The sequence below is a fragment of the Crocuta crocuta genome, unplaced genomic scaffold (genome assembly GCF_008692635.1).
Source record: "Crocuta crocuta isolate KB4526 unplaced genomic scaffold, BGI_CrCroc_1.0 scaffold374, whole genome shotgun sequence".
NCBI lineage: Eukaryota > Metazoa > Chordata > Mammalia > Carnivora > Hyaenidae > Crocuta > Crocuta crocuta.
The window spans coordinates 640,065-661,833 of record NW_027532613.1 but is presented as its reverse complement, the minus strand read 5'-3'; positions in this window follow the sequence as shown (position 1 = coordinate 661,833).

Genomic DNA, 21,769 nt, shown 5'->3' with positions numbered 1-21,769 from the left:
TTAGCGCTATATTGTCCACGTCCCCCACCAGAGTGTAAGAAGTCCCAGAGAACAGGGACTTCCTCTAAGCAACAATGGCGGTGCGGGACACTGGTCCCATGTTTGACGGTGGACCAACTGACTGCTGCTTTGTTTTCCTGTTTCTTCCATCAGACACGTAAAGTGTATGGATCCCAGCACAGACTCCTAGGATCTGGTACACATAGGGGCTGGTGAGGTTTGATTCTCCCGGGATCTCCAATCAGACCCCTGCTGAGCTCAGGGCAGAGAGAAGGAGTTGAGAAATTCTCCCCCTCCATACTGTTTCCTTCTTAACAGCTTGAAGCCAGAGAAAAAGAAAATGTCAATTGTAGAAAGATGGAGGTAGAAGGCTCAATCCCCCTGCCTCCCACAGGCTGCCATCAAACCTGTTTATCCTGTTTTGCTTTTAAAAGCCCTATACCAAGGAGATCTCATCACTGGCTCTTTCCACCATGAAAACAGTTACTGTGTCTTTCAACTACCACCCTGGTTTTATGAATGGTTTAAAGCCCAGTAAAAGACAGGGGAAGAGTTTCTGACTCTCTCGAAAGGAGTATTTCCATGCTTCATGCCTAACTCCGAAGGCTAGTGGGATCCTGCCCGACTGATCTCCACTCCCCTGATGCCAGTAATCCACTCAGATGCTCTGAAAGCCTGCAACCAGGGTTGAGACTTGTGTACGTATGCTAAAAATCCACTTCACATATTTTACATTTGCTCTATCCCTAGTTATACAAGTATATTTCTTTGTTTTCTTTCTTATTCCCAACAACCATTGGAAACTCCATTGAGAACAGGACATTTGGCTGATTAGTTCACTGCATCTTGGACTCTATGGCTGGCACATGACAGGTGCTCAATAAATGAATGAAAATGAATGAAAGAATGAATATATTCCTATAGTATCTGATCTCCTTAGATCTGTAGCTCCAAACCCTGGATATACAGTAGAATTATCTGAGTCATTTAAAAAATATTTCCATGGGGCGCCTGGGTGGCTTAGTCGGTTAAGCGTCTGACTTTCGCTTAGGTCATGATCTCGCGGTTTGTGGGTTCGAGGCCCGCGTCGGGCTCTGTGCTGACTGCCAGCTCAGAGCCCGGAGCCTGTTTCACAGTCTGTGTCTCCCTCTCTCTCTGACCCTCCCCTGTTCATGCTGTCTCTCTCTCTCCTAGAAATAAATAAAAATATTTAAAAAAATAATAATAAAAAATAAAAAAATAAAAAATATTTCCATATCTGGATCCCCTCCCAGACCATTTAAGTCAGAGTCTGTGGAGGTATGGTCTAGGAGTCAGTATATGAGGCTCAAGTGGTTGTGGAGGATGGCAAGTTCAAAATCAGCAGTGTGGCCCAGGAGAGCCGATGGTGCAGATCAAGTCTGAAGGCAGTCTTCCGGAGAATTCCTCAGAATCTGTATTCTTTTTAAAGCTCTAGGTGACTCCAATGTGAGCAAGGATAGAGAACTATCACCACTCTATCTCTGTTTGTTTGTAGGTGATCTGGCTTAGCTTGGACTATGTTTGTATTTCAGATATGGCATTGGAGAGAACTGAGGTTCTGTGGCCATGGCTCATTACTCAGAGTGGGATGAAAGAGATGAGATGGTACCAGGCCTACTTCTTTAGAACATGTGATGGGGGAGCTGACCCACTTGCAAGAATTCCTGAATAATGGTCTTTTTAGTTGCAGTGCAGACATAAAGTCAATAACAGGCATCCATGGAAAAGTTACAAAGCTATCCAGCAGGAGGGAAAAGAATATGGCAAAAGTGAATTGGGGTGGGGGTGTTTAGGAGTTCAGACATTGGCAGTGGGCATCAGTAAGGTCTCTCTACAGAGTATCAGGGCCCCAGACAATGGGATGGAGTTTAAGTCAGAATCACTGACCTTGGGTGGTTAGAAGGGGTCTTAGTAGCGCAAATAAGAAAGCAAAGCCTTCTAAGACAGCAGGAGATCGGTGAGGCCAGTGGAATAGGAACTCAGGGCAGAGATGAAACAGAAACCTCCTTAAGAGAATAAGGTGCTGAAACTCACTGAGACAACTGGTGGCACGCAGCTCTGTGGTCGGCGCTAGGGAAGGGAACCTGAGTCATAACACGAAGGGACACCCAGCACCAAAGCCATCAGGTGGATGAAAGGAGAAGTGAGCTACTTAAACAATTCCTACCATGTTGATTCTGTCCGTTAATGCCTAGCAGATTACCTGGCAAATCAGAGGTTCTCAATGAATGAGGAAGGAGGAAGCTAGAACAGGCTTGATTCTGCCTGCAGGTTCGGGCCATTAGTAGACCTAGTTGTTTTCCTTTAAACAGCTTTGTTGATATGTAATTCACCACACCATATACTTCATCCATTTAAAGTGTACAATTCGATGGGCTTAGGTATATTACATCATTAAATTTTAAAATTGTGGTAAAATATAGATAACATAAAATGTGTCATTTTAACCATTTATGCGCACGTTTCAGGGGCATTAATTACATTCACGATGTACAATCCATCACCACCATCCATTTTCAAAATATTTTCATCACCCCAAACAGAAACTCTATAACCATTAAGTAATCACCACTAGCCCCCTGTAACCTCTAATCTACTTTCTGTCTGTATGAATTTGCTTATTCTACATATTTTATATAAATGGGATCACATAATATTTGGCTTATCTCACTTAGGAGACCTAGTTTTTAGGTGGAAAGGGTGGGGATACAGCAGGGAAAAGGGTGGAAATTTGAAAAGTACTTTCTTTCATATTGGTGGTGGTAATGACCTTCCTGCTACTTCTGCTCCTAAGATCTTGTTTTGTTTGCTCTGCTAATGCTCCAAGAGTTACTATCAGCCCCTTCCAACCTTGCCTACCTACCATCCCAATCACCTTGGACACAACTGGATTTTCTCTTCAGAGCTTTTTCTAGCTAGTATTAGAGCAAATATTAAGAAGCTGTGGCCGCTTACCAATTAAATACACATTTCCATAATAATTAGTGGAAGGGATGCTTTGAAACCTGGGAAAGAGTGTTGAAGTCATCCCCCTTCTGAGGGACGGCCGGTGCTTCCTCTGCATTATCAACCCAGAGGGAGGGCTACTCTCTGCTCAGATAGGCAGCTCATTTCAGGTGGCTCCTTCTAGAAGGTTCTATTGCAAGGACCCCTTCCCTCAACTCTGCCTCTGGGCCTTCTCCTTGCTATTTTCTCTTGCACCCCCACCCTCCCTCAGCCAAATTCCCTTAGTGCCGCTGGGGGCTCAATGAGCTGCTGGTATTCACAAGGAGCCCTTTGATGCAGACGTGTGCTGGTAGTTGCTGGTGGCTTAAGAGAGAGGAGGGGACATCATGGATGGGTGTCATTTGCAGCAGCAGGTCAGGGTCCTTCATAGCAGAGAGGTGTTCCGGTTCAGTCTGGTCAGGTGGGCAGAGATGCACTCCATGTAATAACAGACTGGTAGCCTCGGTTCATTTTTTCCAGACGCTCTACGTCAGGAGAGCCGAGGACTTGTGTTAGAGAAGGAGAAGGGGAGGAAAGAGGGATGAGAGTTGCAGTTGGGGAAAGAAAGGAGAACGAGGTGGGGGGGGACCGAAACCGAGAGACAGCTTTGCCTGGGAAACACCCGCTAATCCTACTGCCGAAACCACATTTGTTGCTGAAGCACAGAACTCGAGTTCCACAAAACTTGACGGCAAGTTTTCGTCGGGACCTCTTGGTTCAGGTATCTAGCCTGAAGACTATCTGGTGGATTTAACTATAGACACACCTCAAACCATATATCATACTTAATGTGGCTCTTGCTCCGGCTTTCTTCTCACTAGGAAATTTAAAAATTCTTTAACCCAACAGTTTCTGCTACTGTTTGAATTCTGTTTTCATCTTCTTGGTTCTGCATCTTGTGACTATGTCCCCTGCTACTACAGGCAGATCACCGATGATAATTTTGAATGGTTTCTTTCTTTTATACTAATTGTAAAAAAAAAAAAAAAAGTCTCAGTTTCCCTGGCAGGGATTTCTTAAAGTTTTCTGAGTACAGAATCCCCGTTAACTGCATTTCTGGAGCCCTAGCTACTGCTGTTTATAATAGCGACTACCTAGGTCCATGCAATACTGAGCCATTTGTGGATTCGTTCTCTGAATTTTCTGAGACTGCCTATAACCCCAAGAACATGATCTTTTTATAGACCATAGCTTTACTCTGTCTCTCTGCTTTTTGTGCTCTCTGAGTTTACGTGAGGCGCTGGGGGAAGTTTTATACTCCCTGACATTTTTGGGAGGCATGGATAGAGTAGGAAAAGAAAAACTCCTCATGTTAGTAATGATCAGGCAAGTTTTCCCCACCACAGAGAACTCGTTGACTATATATTTTGTGTTACTTCAGGTCTAGGTGCCTCTTACTGAACAATTTCATGTTCACAGCCATGTGAACATGTCCACATTTATGTGTAAATGAGTCAGTTGCTCATTCCAATTGGAGATTTTATTTTTAATTCCGTAAAGCGGGCATCAGAACAAGTGGTCCAAATGTTCCGGAAGAGGTAGTAAGACTCCCTTAAGTGGCAGCCCTGCATTCTACCAGGAGCACAACCTTGTTCACAGAGAGAAATGGACATTTTCTGCCTTGTGCTGCTTTTTTGTCATCCGAAATGAGACTCCGTCTGGCGTAAATTAAGCCTCTTCTTGGGGTCCTGTGGAATGGCTTTGGCGATGGTGGCGCTAGGTAAGCTATGTATTCGTTTGGGTAAGTAAGACTTGCAGCTGTAATAGATGACCCCCAGATGTCAGAGGGCCCCCAAACAAAGGCTCACACTGTACTTCAGTGAAGCTGTTCCTTGCCCCGTGGCTTTCCACGGGACCATCTGGGGACTAAGCTCCCTCCTATCTTGTGGCTTATCGTCTTTAGACTTGCACACTTCTCACGCAGTTGGAAGAAGGGAACGAAGGTCAGAGTTATGGGGAGAAGATCTATGGGCCAGACCGGTAAGTGCAGAGCCTACATGGCTGTGTTTAGAAGTCAGTCCTCCCGTGATACCTCACTGTCAGGGAGTCTGGGAAATGTGCCTATAGGGGCAAAAGGAATTGCAAGTAGATACAGCAGTCTCTGTCACAGGCTGGGACAGCCCCTTGGCTTTCACGGCTTCCCCCGGTTTGCCCATATGTGTGCCGCCTGCGTCCAATTTCTCTGCAGTGAGGCTAGGACAGCAGTGAGCATGTCCTCTCTGCCACTTAAATCTTACCACGCTCCTCATCAGTATCTGTTATGTGCCAGGCGCTGCGCCAAGAGGTGTGGAGGTGGGAAACTGGTGTCCCTGAACAGGAGGCTTTAGAAACAGCTCAGTGAAAATGGAAAACACCTCCTCCTAAAACGTTACCAGGGAGGTTTTCTAAGAAGACCCAGTAGTGAGGGGCACCTGGGTGGCTCAGTCGGTTGAGTGTCCAACTTCGGCTCTGGTCACGATCTCACGGTTCGTGAATCTCGCTGCTGTCAGTGCAGACCTTGCTTTGGATCCTCTGTCCCCTTTGCTCTCCCCCTTCTCCTCTGCTCATGCTCTCTCTCTCTCTCTCAAAAATAAATAAAACACTAAAAAAAAACAAGAGCCAGTAGTGAAAGAGAGATTTCTCCAGAACACACTCCCCTTCTTGCAACCCTTCAATTGGCGTCGTCCATCCACCTGCCCACCTTCCCACTCTACCATTGACAAAATGAAAAATCTCAATTTTTGAAGCTAATGGATGGGATCCTTCCCGATCTGGCCTCTGCTCGCTCCCATCCCTCCCTCCTCTCTCCTGAACGCTCCAGCCAGCCTGCAACCCCGTCGCTCCCAGGAGACACCGGCTTCCTCTTCATTCAGGGCATCGAGCACACCTCTCTGTTCCTTCCCCAGGGCTTCCTATCGGCGCCAGCTGGATCCTTTTCTGATTTAGGTCTGAACTTGGAGGTCATTCCTTCTGGGAAGCCCGCCCTGACCTTGGCCCACTGCACAGGGCCTCCTCCCAGGAGCGTGTATTTTCCCTGTGATAGTTCTGTGTTTGCCTTTTTCCTGTCTGTGCCTCCAGACCCCGCACCCACCTTGTTCCTCCGCACCTTGTGCAGCGCCCGGCCCACAGGAGGTGCTCAGGCAGGTGAAGTGCGGCTGGGGCCGAGCCTTCACAGTCCCATCTCTAGTGCCCGTCATCGCGCCTGTAATTTACACCCACAGGGAAATCAGGGAATTTCCATCGCCAACCTGGATTTTCTGTTCTGTCGTCGTTGCTGCTTTTTGTCCTTTTTTTTTTTTATTTTTATTTCTAGGAGAGAGAGAGAGACAGCGTGAGCAGGAGAGGGTCAGAGAGAGAGGGAGTCACAGACTCTGAAAGAGGCTCCAGGCTCTGAGCTGGCTGTCAGCACAGAGCCCGATGCGGGGCTCGAACCCACGAACCGCGAGATCATGACCTAAGCGAAAGTCGGACGCTTAACCGACTAAGCCACCCAGGCGCCCCGCTGCTTTTTGTTCTTCTTTTTGCTTTTCTTGAAACATTTCACTTCAAGTGGCCACCGCCTCCCCTCAGCCCAGAGTGGCCTGGAGTGAGGAGCTGTCCCTGGGTCCCTCGCTCAGGACTCCGCGTGCTGGCACAAGCCACATGCTGACTGGCCACAGGGATGCACGAGAAGGTAGTTTTTCCCAGTGAGTCAGGGCTTCTGTTCCCCGCTGCTCCAGATCCTCATGGACACACCTGGCCAGTCCAAACTGCCACCTGCCAGGAAGGAGACAGCCTGCAGACACGTGGAGGCGGAGCCTGGGACTGACATGGGCTTGGCTGCCCTCACTTAACAGTACGGAGAGGGTCCTTTGCAGAGATGAGCACCCCTAACCATCGGGCTTGTTGGGGCCCAGGCTCTCTGGGAGACATGGGCCAGGGTTTTCTTCCGTGAATCCTGAGAAGGAGCCTGCACTCTGACTGCAGAGCCATGGGTCACTTCACTGATTCCTTCACATGCACACCCATTCATTCATTCATTCATTCAGACTGGTTGGGCCTAACTCTTATAGACCCCAAGGTTACAGAGGAGAACAAGACAGGAAAAACCCTTGCTGTCTTCCAGCGAGGAAGTGAGAAGCTAAAGAAACACACAAGAAAGAAAAATAAGAAACCATATATAGAACTATTGCAGGCAGTGAGAAACGCTTTCTCGGTCTTCACAGAGAAGCCATAATCTGGCTACAGGAGAAAGACACACAGCCCTCTTCTGAGTCCGAGTGATACCTCTTCTCTCCATCGATGAGGCCCCCTCGCCCTCTGCGGGCATCCAGAGACTCCGACAGCCCCACGCTCCCACGCTGCTCCCTCTCTGAGCCCTGGCAAGCAGCAGCAGGTTTCGCAGGCCGTGTCAGGCCATTCCTCATCCTTCCTGAACCTGTGAGCAGGAAGGCAGCTCAGAAACAGCGGGGCAGAACCGGTCATCACTGGTGCTCTGCCTGGCGGGCCTCACCTGCGCCCACACTTCTCACCCGTCCCTCTCCCTGAGCCCCGTGCTCTCGGCTGCCAGATTGGCAGGCTCTGCCCAGGCTCCGGGGTCAATTCTGACTTCGGGCTGGAAGATTTCAAGCTGCTTTCATCTGAGTGTTGATTTGCTCTTGTCACCCTGGCTACTTGCTTGTTGTCCCTAATCTTGTGACTCATTCTGACAAGTGGAGAGTCTGACATACACCCCTGTGCCTAAGTCCCTGGCCTCCCTTCTTTTGCTGGCACTCAGGCCCTCCGAGGGTGAGGCTAGTCCTTGCTTTAGTGGCCTGGCCTGGCCTCCTGTCCCCCTGGGAGCTGTGCCTTGCCCTTTGACCGTGGTACCTGCCAACAGACCTCTCCGGAGGAGGTGGTTTCCTACCTCCTGGGACTTCTGAGTGCTGCCTGTATTTGACTTCTTTCTTATGTGCCTATCTGTGCCCATCCACCCAGCAGGCGACACACAATATTTCCCATGGATGCCCCAAAGCTAACTTTTTGTTTTACTTTCATGTGGCCTTTTACTGTATCTGTCAAATTGTGTCCCCCCCCCCCTCCACTGGACTGGCTGTTCGGTACTCTCCCCACCTGAGTAGATGAGTCTAATCCTAGATCTCAGAACCCCTGCTGTCTTTCCTGTCCTAATGCAGTTAATCAGTCCATGTCCAGCTGTGTTCTAAGATATGACTCTGCTTTCCCCTTGGGACACACCATCCTTCCTCCATCTTTTAGCTTCTGCTAGAGGTCTCAGTTGGGCAATCAAGGGGTAATCAGGGCATCAGATAGCCAGGGTACAGAGAGGGGTCGATGGAGTCCCTTTAGCTAGAGTTGAAAAAAAAATTCAACAGAAGGCCAGGGCAGCTGTAGGCGAGACATGGCAGCCTTGCTAAGTAGGGATCTCAAATCCCCGTGGTCTGAGGACAGATGTCCCATAAACCCGCGTGCAGCCTAATTTATATTGGATGGTTGGCTCTGCCATGGGAAGGTTATCTTGCTTATGCTGGGAGCAAGGGTTCCCGGTGGGACTCTGCTCTCTGAATCCCGCCCCATGCCCAGGAAGGGAGGAAACCTTCCCTCCAAGGGACACTGTCGAAACCCAGCATTTGCCGGCCTGGTCTTCATAGTCCTGACCTGAGAGTTCTGCCTCCTTCTTCACTTGACACGCCTGGCCCCAGGTTTTGCCCTCCTGTTTCCTATTTGTTCCAGACACACCTCCAGCCCTCAGACATTTTGCCTGCTTCCAGCTAGCTGCTGCTGGGGTTTTTTTTTTTCTTTCCCTTTTATTTTTCCTGTCTTATGGCATTCATTCATTTATTCATTCTAGATCCTTATTCTCAAGGACCTTACCATCTAGAAAGAAGACGATTACACAAATGGTTACTGATAAATGTTATGGTAAATGTTTCCCAGGAAAACTTGATAACTTTATGGAGACATGACCAACCTCGTCTGGTGGGTTGAGAAGGCTTTCTGTAGGAAGAGACTTTGGAAGCATGGGGAAGGGGCCCTGGGGTGGGGGGCTGGTGTGGGGACATAGGGAAGGCATCAAGAGTGTTTCAGGCTCAGTGGAAGAGCACAGACAGAGGTCACCTTTCCTCTTGGCTTAGCATTTCCCATAGGTCTGCCCAGGCACCAGCTGCCTGGCTTCCTTGGCTTGAGAATCTCTTTTGCACTGTCATGGGAGCCCTGTGGGTACATTCTGAAACTCCTGGGGTCCCTCCCTGTCTTGACTTTGGCTCTGGGGGGTTACAGTGAGTTGTAGGGAATGCATCTAGAGGATTCCACATCTTCATTCTGCACACTGGGCTTAACTGGATGAGAGTGAGAGTTTGTGGCCTTCGGAAGTCTGTCCAAGCCTTTCTTCATCCCCCCTCAACCTTGACTCCATGGGCTCAACCTTCTGTCTGCCACACGCTCCTGAGGTGAGGCCCTGAGCCTAGCGCTGTGCCTGGCTCACGATAAGCACACACAAATGTTGGCTTATTGGATTAGATACTATCTGGGTCAGTGTAAACAGGGAGAGGAAGAGAAACAGAAGAGAGGAAGCCAAGGAAGATGACTGTAATTTAAGGCAGTAATGTAATTTAAACTTGAAGATTGCCTGTGAATAGACTGCACGGTGTATTAAAACCTCAGTCTTCCATAATTTAATCCTGTGCAAATGCCATGTGGTCTTCCTTGCCATCTTGTGCACCTGGATGGGTAGAGCATCCTGGAGAAGCCAAGAAGAGTTCCTTGAGCTAAGACAAAAATAAAGGGAAGGGACTTGACATTTCTCAGTTGAAATGCAGCAGAAATGGGGCACCTGGGTGGCTGAGTCAGTTGAGCATTCGACTGTTGATTTTGGCTCAGGTCACAATCTCACATTCCGTGGGTTCGAGCCCCACATCAGGCTCTGTGCCGATGGGGCAGAGCCTGCTTGGGATTCTCTCTCTCCCTCTCTGTCGCTGCCCCTCCCCCACTTGCTCTTTCTCTTTCTCTCTCTTTCAAAATAAATAAACATTATAAAGAAAAGAAAAGAGAAAGAAAGACAACAGCACTCCTTTAATACAAAGTGGGCCCTCCCCCATGGAGACCTCCCTCTTCACACATTCCTCAATACTTCTGGTCAGATTACATGTGCTGTTTTATTGGTTACTGGGTAGAAATGCCCAATATTAGGGCAAAATTGTTAGTTTCTCCTGTTGCTCTGGGTCTTGCCTTCCAAAACCTCATGGAATACATCTGATTCCTTTTCCCAATGACTTCCATGCAAATGTTCATATTTCCCTCTGTCTTTTGGAACTAAACCCGGCTGGCCCAGATCTTCTCAGACACTGGGACTGGAGGAAAATGCTCAGAGGGCCCCTGAACTGCACGCTGTGGCTCCTACATTGCCCTAAAGCCCCATCACTGGGTCGTGACTGCTTATGGGGACAGACTCAGCCCTCTGGTCTAGCTCGTGACTGGGGCCGTGTTTCTTCTCTGACGCCTAGACTCCTGCTTCAGCTTCCTCCCTGGGACTCAATACCACAGACTGGGGCCTGGTCCTTCCTCACAAGGCCTTCCCAGGACTGGAGCCAAACTCCAATCTCTATGGATGAGTCTCAGTATCTGATGCCAAGTGCTTCTCCTTGGCCCCTTGCCTGCTGCCAGACTCTGCTGGTCCTTTCTGGCCCTGCCTTTGACATTAACTTGTTGCATGACTTCTGCTTCCTTGTTTCCAAGCCTGTGAATTGAATGAATTTGAGTATATTGGTGGTTATACAAACTGGCCACATCTTGGAAACACATGGGGAAAATTTCAAGAGCGCTAGAACCTAGGACAAAGACCTGGATGAAGCAAGCCAGGCTCCTAGGATGTAAAATGTAAGAGGATATCACACACGGGGCCCATCACCACTCGTATTACCCCGAGAGTCATCTCTTCTTACGTTTTGTGTCCCGGAGTCTGGCTTACCTCATCCTAGTTCCTGCCCTGCCCGTACCAAAGCCGACCCCCAGAAATCTGATCTATTTGGTCCAGGAAGAGGCCCAGATATTGGTATTAAAACCAACAACAACAGCGAGGCAGGGGTTTAATGAGTGCAACCAGAGTTAAGAATGACTGGACCAAGTGATCTTGCTGGCACCCCTTATCCAGAATTGTACCCCAGGACCCCGAGACTCTTAGCGGTCCTTCCCTACCAGTGCTTGATTCTGGGACTTGGCTACTTACTTGGGATGAATCTACTGTCTCCTGGGAGGCCTCGCTCGCTTCCAGATCCCAGCCAGGCTCCATCTAGCCCACCTCCCTCCTACCTGGGCTTTGTTCTGACCAACTCTTGTTTCCAGGCAAAGCTTCCTGTAGATAACCAAGCTTCCAGATCTGCCAGCCTGTTAGCTCTCCTCTGGACACGTGCTAGGTGCCTGTGCACCTTTTACAAGATGTGATCTGAAGAGTTTATGCTACTGTAGTGTCTGGGATGCTCCTTCTCACTCATTCAACGAGAGTGCACTGCATACCTGCTGCGTACCCTGCCCTGGGTTATTTTTTGAGGACATAGATATATAGACATGGTTCATGCCAAGAGTAGTTTATGGTAGATCAGCCTTTCCTGAAGTATACTCACATCGTTAACGGGAATTATACAGAAACAAAACAACAGACGTTTCCCGGTAAAATACTTTAGGAAGAAGACCTATTACTACAACACTTCTCTGCACCTTTAATATGCTGACACGGACTATGCGTCTGGAGAAGGCGGACCCAGTATAAAGAGGTTCCCAAAGACATATGACCGCCAAGCCCCTGTTTAACATGCAGAATCTTCCAGAAGACACTTTGGAAAGTGCTGTCACAGATCTCAGAGTGCTAAATCTGGAATCAACATTCAATCGAGACATAAGAAGTCTATTCATGTGACCCAAGGTTGCGTTCACTCTCTGAGCAACCACATCACTCTGTTGACTCATCACAAGCTGGAGGCTGGCTAAATTGCTTTGGGTTGTTTCTCACACAACCATCCTTAAACAGGTTTTTCCCCTTTAGAATCTAGGCTATCGCTATTTTTGGAACCTGAGCAGAGGACCTATCAAGTTTAGCTTTGCGGGTTTTGGCTCATAGTTAAAGACTGTTGAGATCTTTTTAAATCTGAAGGCCGTCCTCCAACGTATCAGTCAGTTTTCCCAGCTATCTGGTGTCTACAACTTAAGTAGGAAGGCCTTTCTCCAAGCTTCTGAAGAACACACTGAATGAGACAGATCCCTGTGTCATACCACTGGAGACTTTCCTCGGAATTGGCTCTGATCTTTGAGTCAACACTATTTGGGTTTAAATCCACCCAGTTCAGCCATCACTGAGCCCATGACTCTCCACCTGAGTCAAAGGATAACATGAGGGGTTTTGGGAAACACTCCATGGAAATCCAAATTCCCCCAACTGACCAGTCTGGTAATACTTCCAAAAAGAAGCAGGCTAATTTATCACAAGGAAGTATTTCAAAGAGGATAGCATTTTTAATTTTTGTGATTATAAAAGTAGCCTACGATCATGTTAGAAAATAGAGGGGAAAAAAACCCTAGTATTAAAAATTAAATTGGAGCACACAGGTAGCTCAGTTGGTTAAGTATGATGACTCTTGATTTTGACTCAGGTCATGATCTCAGGGCCCTGCACTGGGCTCTGTGCTGGGTGCGGAGACTGCTTAGGACTCTTTTTCTCCCTTTCTCTCTCTGCCTCTCCCCTGCCTGCACTCTTTCTCTCTCTCTCAAAAATAAATTGGGGCGCCTGGGTGGCTTAGTCGGTTAAGCGTCCGACTTTTGCTTAGGTCATGATCTCGCAGTTCGTGGGTTTGAGCCCCACGTCAGGCTCTGTGCTGACTGCCAGTTCAGAGCCTGGAGCCTGTTTCAGAGTCTGTGACTCCCTCTCTCTCTGACCCTCCCCTGCTCATGCTGTCTCTGTCTCTCTCTCCTAGAAATAAATATTTTAAAAAAATAAAAAAAGTAAAAAAGTAAATAAGTAGATAAGTAACTAACCAACTAACTAAATAAATAAAATTAATGGCCTCCAACATCTAACCACCCAGAGATAATCTTGCTTAACTTCATGTCTCCTTCCAGCCTTTTATTATGCACATATATTGCTCTATTCAAGAATATTTATGGAGCACCTTCTATGTGCCAAACATTCTTCTAAATATGGCAGTAGCAAATTTAGGAGCAAACCACCCCCCTGCAAAAATCCTTGTCTACATGAAGCTTACATTCTAGTAGAGGTTTATAAATGAATGAATGAGTGAATAAATCATATTTAAATACACTCTTCATTAAAAGATACTTTCAAAAATATCCTGCCTTTTTTTTACCCTTCCTAGTTGACACTGTATCATCGTAGCAGCTCTACCTGGACTGACTTTGTGTTAACGGACCTGGGCCAGCTTCTGATGATTTCTGTTTTCCTTATCAACATTCCCAATGTTCTCTTTAATAGTGGGATGTAGAATGTGCAGGGTGGGGCAGGGGGTGGGTGGTGATATGAAGTTCAGCAATTACCGTTTCCAGAACGCAGCTCTTACCTCTCTTTGGAATTTGGGATGAACGTGCTTATCTCCAGTCACTTGGCATCTCTTCTTTCTCACTCTTTATCCAAGATTACAGATTGGACCGCCCCAGTCCCACCTGTCCTGGAGGCCATTTGTTTGGACTTGAACTCATCCACAGGCACTTGTTTACTATCTGTCTACCCATCCCGGGTTTCAGTCTGTTCCTACTTGACTTCATGCTGCCCTTCCCGGATGGAAGTCAATCTCCCTAGTAGAGAAGGCGGAAGTTAAAGGGGGTTCATAAGTGCTGATCTCTCTCTCTGCTGTCTCCTATTCTGGTGTTACCTGTCCCGAGCTGTCACTCGCCCTTCCCTTTTTCTTGCACCGAGCTTGCGGGAGGGAGGGTTATGGAGGAGTCTGGAGGAACGCTCTTTCAATTTTCATTAGTCTCAATAACTCCTTTTAAAGAAGAACTCCTGATAGTATTCTTGCAGGGATGAGTTACCCTTCTGTATTTGCCTGCTCCCTCATTTTACAAATAAGGAAACTGAGGTTTATGTTCAGCAAAGGGCATCACATAAAATCTCATCCCAAACTGCAATTGTAGCATGCATGTGAGTCAATCTTGTGGTATCTGAGGAAAAAAGAAAAGAAGAAGAAGAAGAAGTCTTGCAAGAAACAGATCACTAGGGGAGGGAAAGGACCTCAGGAGAAATTTAATTGAGAACCTTTCTCATGGGGAGAGGACAATGGATTTCACTGAATGAGCCCCAGATTGTAGCAAGTTGTCCCTGGTTGCAGACATCCCACCGGGACCATTCTGGTCTGTTCCGCTTGGGGGAATGGCAAAGCCCATCCCCTTTGCCTTCAGCTTTGGGATCCCACCTAGCAAGGCAAACAGCTGGTCCTTCTCCATATGTGGCCTCCCCAGCCTAACACCGCATTAGCTGAAACCCTTCCTCGGGGGAGCCGCTGACATCTCTCTTTGATTGGCTATTGACAGTCATGCTGGGGCTTCTAAGCGGCTCCTTGTTAACCTTGAAAGATGACTATTTTAGCTTTCTTTTTGGAGTCTCTGTCACCACCTGCAGACAGAAGCAGATGATTTAAGAGATGAGCAAGTAGGAATTTTGTGACCTTCAAGCAGAGATATCCCCAGAATCAGTGGACACAGTCTAATCGCTCCCTGACTTGTCTGTCTTTATGTCCTGGCTCTATCCCCAGCTCATTGTGTTAGATAAGAGGTTTCGCGTTACCCTTTGAAGGGCTGGGATTACTGAGCAAGCTCAGAGGCATCTACAACACTGGTCTCTGTAAACATCCTTTACAAATGCTGTGTTAGTTGCAGGCCTGGGTAGATGCCATTTTGGCATAGAAAGTGCCATCTTGTAGGGCAAAGGGCAGGAGGGGTCGATACAGCTAACATAAAAATCAAGCGAATTTAGTCTATTTAAATGTACAAATAAATAAGGCAATTTCACTGTGCATTTTCTAACCCAGGAAACATAAAACACCCTGTAATAAATAAGAAAATAGAAATTCTGGTTTCATTTTACAACCAGGAATGTCAGAAGAAGGCCAAGAGAAGATAGGGGTGGGGGGAGGAGGGAGAAAGCCTGGAGACTTACGCGGGATGGGGTGAGAAGAAAAGGGGCTGGCCAAATACCCACTATCTCCGAGGGGGGCTACCACCCTGACCATCTCTCTGAGATCTGAGCTCAAATTCACCCGCTGTTAACACCCGGAGGGATTCTTTACTCTAAACGCTGTAAGAGCAGCACCAGGGAGAGTCAGTTCAGGACTTACTTTGTAGAATGAGCAATATAGTCTATTTATAAGCTGCTCTACCTGGTATACCGGTGGAACTGTGTTTCATTCTTGTGCCAGATGCCCCTACATACTTCGTGCTGGGCCTCTCAGACCCTCTTCCCTGGTCCCGCTGGATGACCACTGACCACAAGTCCTCCTTCGGCATCTCCCGCCAGTGGAATTTGGACCCGTTCCTTTCTTACAGCAAAGCTGATAGACCAACTGCGGAATTATGGTGGGCCTCCAACTGTTTGCTCCAGAGTATACAGATGTCTCCCTGCATTCTCCTCCTTTAGGTATTTCTGCTCCTATTTGCTACCATGCATATTCATGCAATTGCAGGAATTTCAGGAGGTGCAATTCTCTTCCAATGTAAGCCTGTGCCATGAATGCCTTCTGCACCAAAATGCCTCTACAAAATGTCTGTGAAAGTCTCTCCCAGCTGTTGAAGAAGAGGTTTTATCATCTTCCACGAGTTTAGGCAGGAAAAGAGCAAGCGTTGGGTGAAGAGCTGCTTGGAAGGAGAACCCCCTTTCATTAGCAGCTCTTCCCTCAATGCTCACATCCTGTGTCCAACCATCACCTGACCTTCATCCACAGGAGCTGGGCTGAAGGTTGCTTTATTTTTATTTTATTTTTTTTAAGGGTTGTTTTATTTTAACTGACTATTATTTTCTTCTCATTATGCATAGCCTACGTTTTTATATCTCTCCCTGATCCCTGGTCTTATTCACCGCCCTCTATGGTTCATGCTATCACGTGTACGGCATCTTCCATCCTGATGGCACTCACTTTTGATGCTAACCCAGGGCTTTCGACTTTGGTTTCTCTTCTGCGGAGAGCCTCAGCTAGACTGCTATAGCCTGAATCACTGTGGCCTCTCCATCCAGGTCATCAATATTCTGAGGCTGAGATTATTCCAATACTTCCAAGTTCCAGGACTGTAAGTAACACCCCAAGGACCACCTAACCTTGCAAGTTGGCTCTAACTGTATCTCTTCACTCCCTTCTTAGCATTTATGTCCAACTGGTAGCAGGGTCAGTCTCCCCTGAACCACAAGTGTTTGGGGCTGTGTTAACACCATGAACCAAACCATCCTCTCTCTTTCTGTCCCTCCATTTGTGAAAACCAGCTGCCCAATATTTACCAACATCATTCAACAATTCACCTCCTTTGAGCTGCTAAGAGTGAAGACTTCTCTATACAGTGGAGCTATGTATGCAGTCATATTCATCTCAATCTCCATGAGGTTGGCAGGACCCAGGGTGCAAGATATAATTACCAAACCCTAGAGGGGTTCCAGACAGAATGAAATCATGAGGATTCTGAGGTTTGGCTAAATAATCTGGTTCCTTTGGCCAGTATAAAACAGTCCTGGATCAATGCTCCCCAACTTTAAGGTATACATAACCCCTGGAGATCTTGTTGCCATGCAGATTCTGATTGAGCAGTTTGGTGGAAATAAGCCTCTATGTGATGCCAATCCTACCAGGATGTGGACCACACTCTGAGTAGTAAAGGGTCTGAGAGTCCTCTCCCATAAGGTTCTCAACTTGTTCCCATCCCTGATTCCTCTTATCTACCCGAGATCCGCCATTACTAAAATGAGAATATGGACCTGCCTGATCACTAGCCCCTTATGGTGCAAATGCGTAGAGTTCTATGTAATGTGCTATATCCTGCTCACTCATATGTCACCTCTTCTCTCCTATCTCGCTCAATTCTTCAGTGGAAGTTCATACTCTGAGCTCCCTGCATGCTTCAATGCAATTCCACTTAGAACAGTTCAATATAATTCAGAAGCCTTCACTGAACATTTGTGGTGTGTCAAGCAGTGAGTTTCCTTTTTCAAGACTGAATACATGAGGATGCCAGTAACGAAAGTAGAAGGTCTGGTGAAAGAAATGGAAGGGCAAACTTGGAGAAGACATAACCAAGTCCCTCCTCTCCCTAAAACAAATTCATTTTACTTTGTTCTAGAAACTTTCTTGATAACTAAGTTTATATTTACCACAATACATGCCATGTGCCTGTCCTATGTAGAGGTGAAAACGCAACACTGCACAGCATCCTCTCAAACTACAGGATACACATCCCCATGTGTATTGGGAACTCAGCCCCAGTATTCACCAGCTGTGTGATCTTGGACAAGTTTCTTAACCTCTCTGTGCTTTGGTTTCCTAATCCTTAAGATGAGCATAACAACAGAGGGTTATTATGTCTCTAGAAGAATTAAGCGAGTTCATATTTGTAAAGCACTTAAAATAGTATTGGTACATGACATTTTAAAGAAATTTTGGTCAACAAATCCATGTTGTGGAGATGTCACTCAAGAAGAGCCTGGGTGGGAGACATACATTTGGGAGCTGTCAGTATGTAGGTGCTGTCAGGGCCAAGGAGCAAAGGATACTTTCCAGGGAGAATGTAAACTGCAGAATGAGTGGCAAAGAGGGAGAAAAATGGATCTTTAGGGAGTATTGATATTTAGGGGTAAACAGAGGAAGAGGGTATGGTGAAGGAGACTGAGGAGTGGCCTCAGACATAAAGACGACCCAGGAGAAAGTCAAACGAGAAGCCCAAAGCAGAGAATTTCAAGAAAGGTGTAGCGGTCAACAACGACCAGAGCCATAGCAGTATGGAATAAGGGAAGGGATTAAACACAGCCATTTGTTCAGATGGCCAGTCAAGCATATTTCAGGCTACACAGAATTCCTACTCACATCTGCCTTCACCCACTAAGCCAGGAGTCTGTAATGTGAGGGACTGAGTTTATGATTCAGCCATGTATACCCAGGGGCTAGCACATGCCTGCAGCATGGGAGGGCTTACTCAGTGCTGCTGAAATACTGTTATTCTTGCTAGACTCTCCTGTTCCTTGGTGGTCCACATCACCCTGCTTGTCTATTGAATAATAGGACAATAAACAGAGGCCTGGCTGGCGCAGTCAGAGGACCGTGTGATTCTTGATCTCGGGGTCGTGAGTTAGAGCCCCACGTTGGGTGTAGAGATTACTTAAATAAATAAATATTTAAAAACGCCACCACCAACAAAAACAAAGGCAAGAAGATCTCAACTCCTCTCCTGCCCTTTCTTCTTGGCAGGCCCCAAGGGAAGGGTGAGGCCAGTACTTCTGAGTTCTGGGTATCCTTTTCACATGAACTTGGGTCACTGCAGCAGTTAAGATGAGGTCATATTAGGTCTGGGGTCTGGGAGAGCTGGCCAGTGAAAATCTCAGGCAAGATCCTCTTTTACGTGCTCAGAGCATTGCCAGGCAGTGATGACAGCTCTTGCTTTCACCCCAATGTGCGCTACTGAGGTCCTACAGCTTGTGAGCTGGCTTGTGGTCCGTCTGCCTCCAACACTCTCTGGTGACAGCCGGCTTTGCTCTGGGGAGACCACATGCTGATGCTGCCCAGGGAGAAATTCCTCTGTCGGGCAGCAGGTTGGGCCAGCTGACTTTCTAGGCACCTTCCATCTTCATGATTCTGGGAGCCTGGGCAACTGCAGAAGGTGATCCGTGGAACAGAGCCCAAGAACTTCTCTGGGTGGAGGCAGATGATAGCAGAGCAGGGAGTTCTTGGTAGAAGGGTCTATGCTGGGTATTTAGGCTTCCCCTGGGTTATAGGATTAATTGAGACTGGCAGGGCGGGGGATGGTGAGCCCAAGGAAGGAGGGGGAAGTTTGTGGGTTGTAGGACTGCAGAGCCCCCTGCTGAGAAAATGAAGTCCCTTGGGCCCCAGGTAAGAGGGAGCCAGTAAAGGGGGTGCGGAGGGAGAAGATCTGACTCATGCTAGTGTTGACAAATAGGCTGGATTCCTTTAACTTCACTGGACTTTGCCCTTTCAGGATGTATAGCCAGCGTCAGCACACTGCTAATGGGGCTTTGAGAGTCTCCTTTTGATGAGCGCGTCCCAGAAAGCAGGTATTAGCCATTTCTGCTGGGGAGGCAATGAAGGCATTTGCAGCTGAAATCGGCTTTCCTGGATGCCCTAATAAAGCAGAGACTTTCAAAGCCCCATTAGCAGTGTGCTGACTGCAGCTTTACATCTGTACTAGCCCAGTTCAGGAGGGGAGCTTTGGAGAATCATATCCCAAACCCTAATGAATGAACTGCCTTCAGACCAAAGGCAGTTCCTTTCCCATCAATAGGCTGTGAGCGACTTAGAGTAGAGAAGTTTCTCACTATCCTGGGGGCCCAGTATGGCGCCCGGCACAAATAGATTCTCAATAAATCCTTANGGCTGGACTTCTGCTAAAGGAATTTGGAGCATCACATTGTGGACAGCTTCAGGCATGGCATTGGCCGTTGGTGAGCACTCACTATGTTTATGAGCTGAATGAATGACAGGTGGGCTAAGGGGGAAGGGACAGTGTGAAAGGTGAGGAAAAGTGGCTCTTCCCCATGTCCTATACCTCCCAGTAGAAAACTATATTTCTCTCTCAGCCAGGAGTCACTGAACTTCTCTGTAAGTAGCAGACCCTACAGCCCCCATGTCACCCTGGAATGAAGCCNTTTTTGCCAGGCTATTTTACAGGTTGTATGTGTCAAGGAACTAACGTTGACAGGATGATCTTGCTTCTTTCTGGGTGAGGTCGCTGAGCCTCTTGGAAGTTCTGTGCCTTGTCCAGATTCACACAGATGTAAACGATGGAGCCAGAATTCAAATCTAATTATCGGGCTGCCTGCTAAGCTCTTGTCAATCAACATCTTCCTCAGTCATGGTCCAAAGGCAATTCCTGGGGAATCTGTGGGTGGCCCCGTGCAGTTTCCCTGTTAGCCAGCTTCCATCCGACCAGACAGCGTTTCTCTGGGTGGGTCTGCCCACCACATCTCCCATCTATTTCTGAGTACATGTGGTTTCAGATGAGACCTTCCAAGATGCTCTGGAAAGGGAAATAAATAATACATAAATAAATGGAATGACAGAGATAAATAGACAAGTATCTCATTGGCCGGAACCACCCACCTTTGTATGTTTATCCGGGTGTTTGTTTGACTCCTCCCGCGCCGGGTCTCCGGAAGGTCTTCTGGGAGCCGCTGGCATGTGATTGGGGCTCTATGCCCTGTCGTTCTGCCATTTGAATATTTCCAGTGAGGATTTAGTCACTGCACATCTTTGAGAGTCCTCTAATCAGAGAAATTAACTCTCATCAGACACAGGAATTAATCTTTGTTTAGTGTTGTTGTCAGTCTGACTTTGCCTTCCTTGGTGCCAGATGGGGCGGGAGGGCCCTAAGAAGCTGCGGCCACCATGGCCGCCGAAGCCCTCGGTGGGGGCCCCCAGGGCTTCACCTCAGGAATGGAGGCTGGCCTCTCCTTCCACCGGTGTTGAGAGGTACGTAGGACCCCTGATAGTTTCCGCTCTGATGTTCCCCATGGAGCAGTGCCGGGTGCAGGCTTTAAGAGCCACTGAGTGACTAGCATGTATGAATGATGTCATGGCGGGCAGGGAGAGGCAGTCCTTTGGGAAGGATGCCAGAGCAAAATGGCGACTCAGGTGGTGGCACACGATGGGGGACAAGGAGTTCTTTACCAGTCACTAGTTTGTTAAAACTACACCTATGTCTGTATATCTTCAACAACCTTCAACCGGTGTGTTTGCGATGGGGTCAGGTGGGGGTGGGCAAAGAGTGTGGGGACCGACACCCAACTGCACTTGTGAAAGGTTTGCAGCCCACATCAAGGCTCACAGAATTTTAACATCTTCAGGCCTCGAAAACATATAAATATCAAAGAATATCGGGTTGCTGCAGAGTAAATAAACATAACGTTAATACCATCTTCCCTAATATATATTTCATATCTTCTCATTTGCTCATGAAAAATATATTACGGAGAATTGTCTGTTAACATCACACTTACTCAAACGGCAACACTTGATTTTGTTAATGTCAAGCTATCCACATACTCGTTGCTCGTCACTGTTGTCATGCTCATTCTATAGCACATTTTCTTTTTAAGTCACAAAGTTCTTTTGCACATGTACTTCTTTTTTGCAGTTAGAAAGCCTGAGGGTCTTCGTTTCTGGGTGTTTCTGAGAGCTAGCCCGAGAATCTAGCAGAGATGCCTTCCCTTTTGCTTGGCCACAGCGTACTCTGCACCTTCGGAAAAGCCACTTCCCTCTCCATTCCCATCTACAAGACGTGGTTCTCAGACAAGATCTTTCATGAGCCTTTGAGGAGCTTCTGAGAAAGTCGAGCAAGGGAATGGCCTTAGCTCTCTGTGGTGGAGAAGAAAGGGGATCGGAGGTAGAATTTTTTTTTTTGTGACAATTTTGGGCACAGTGGCCAGAATTTATGCCCCTTCCATGGCCACATGTCAGAGCCCCAGGAGTATCCCACCTGGATAGGGCTCTCTGTTTCACACTCTCCATTTCTTGGATGATTGCTTTCTCTGCTACTGGGATTAAAAAAAAAAGAAAAAAAGCCCTTCAAGACAAGTCACTTTCTCATTGGCCTGTGACATGCT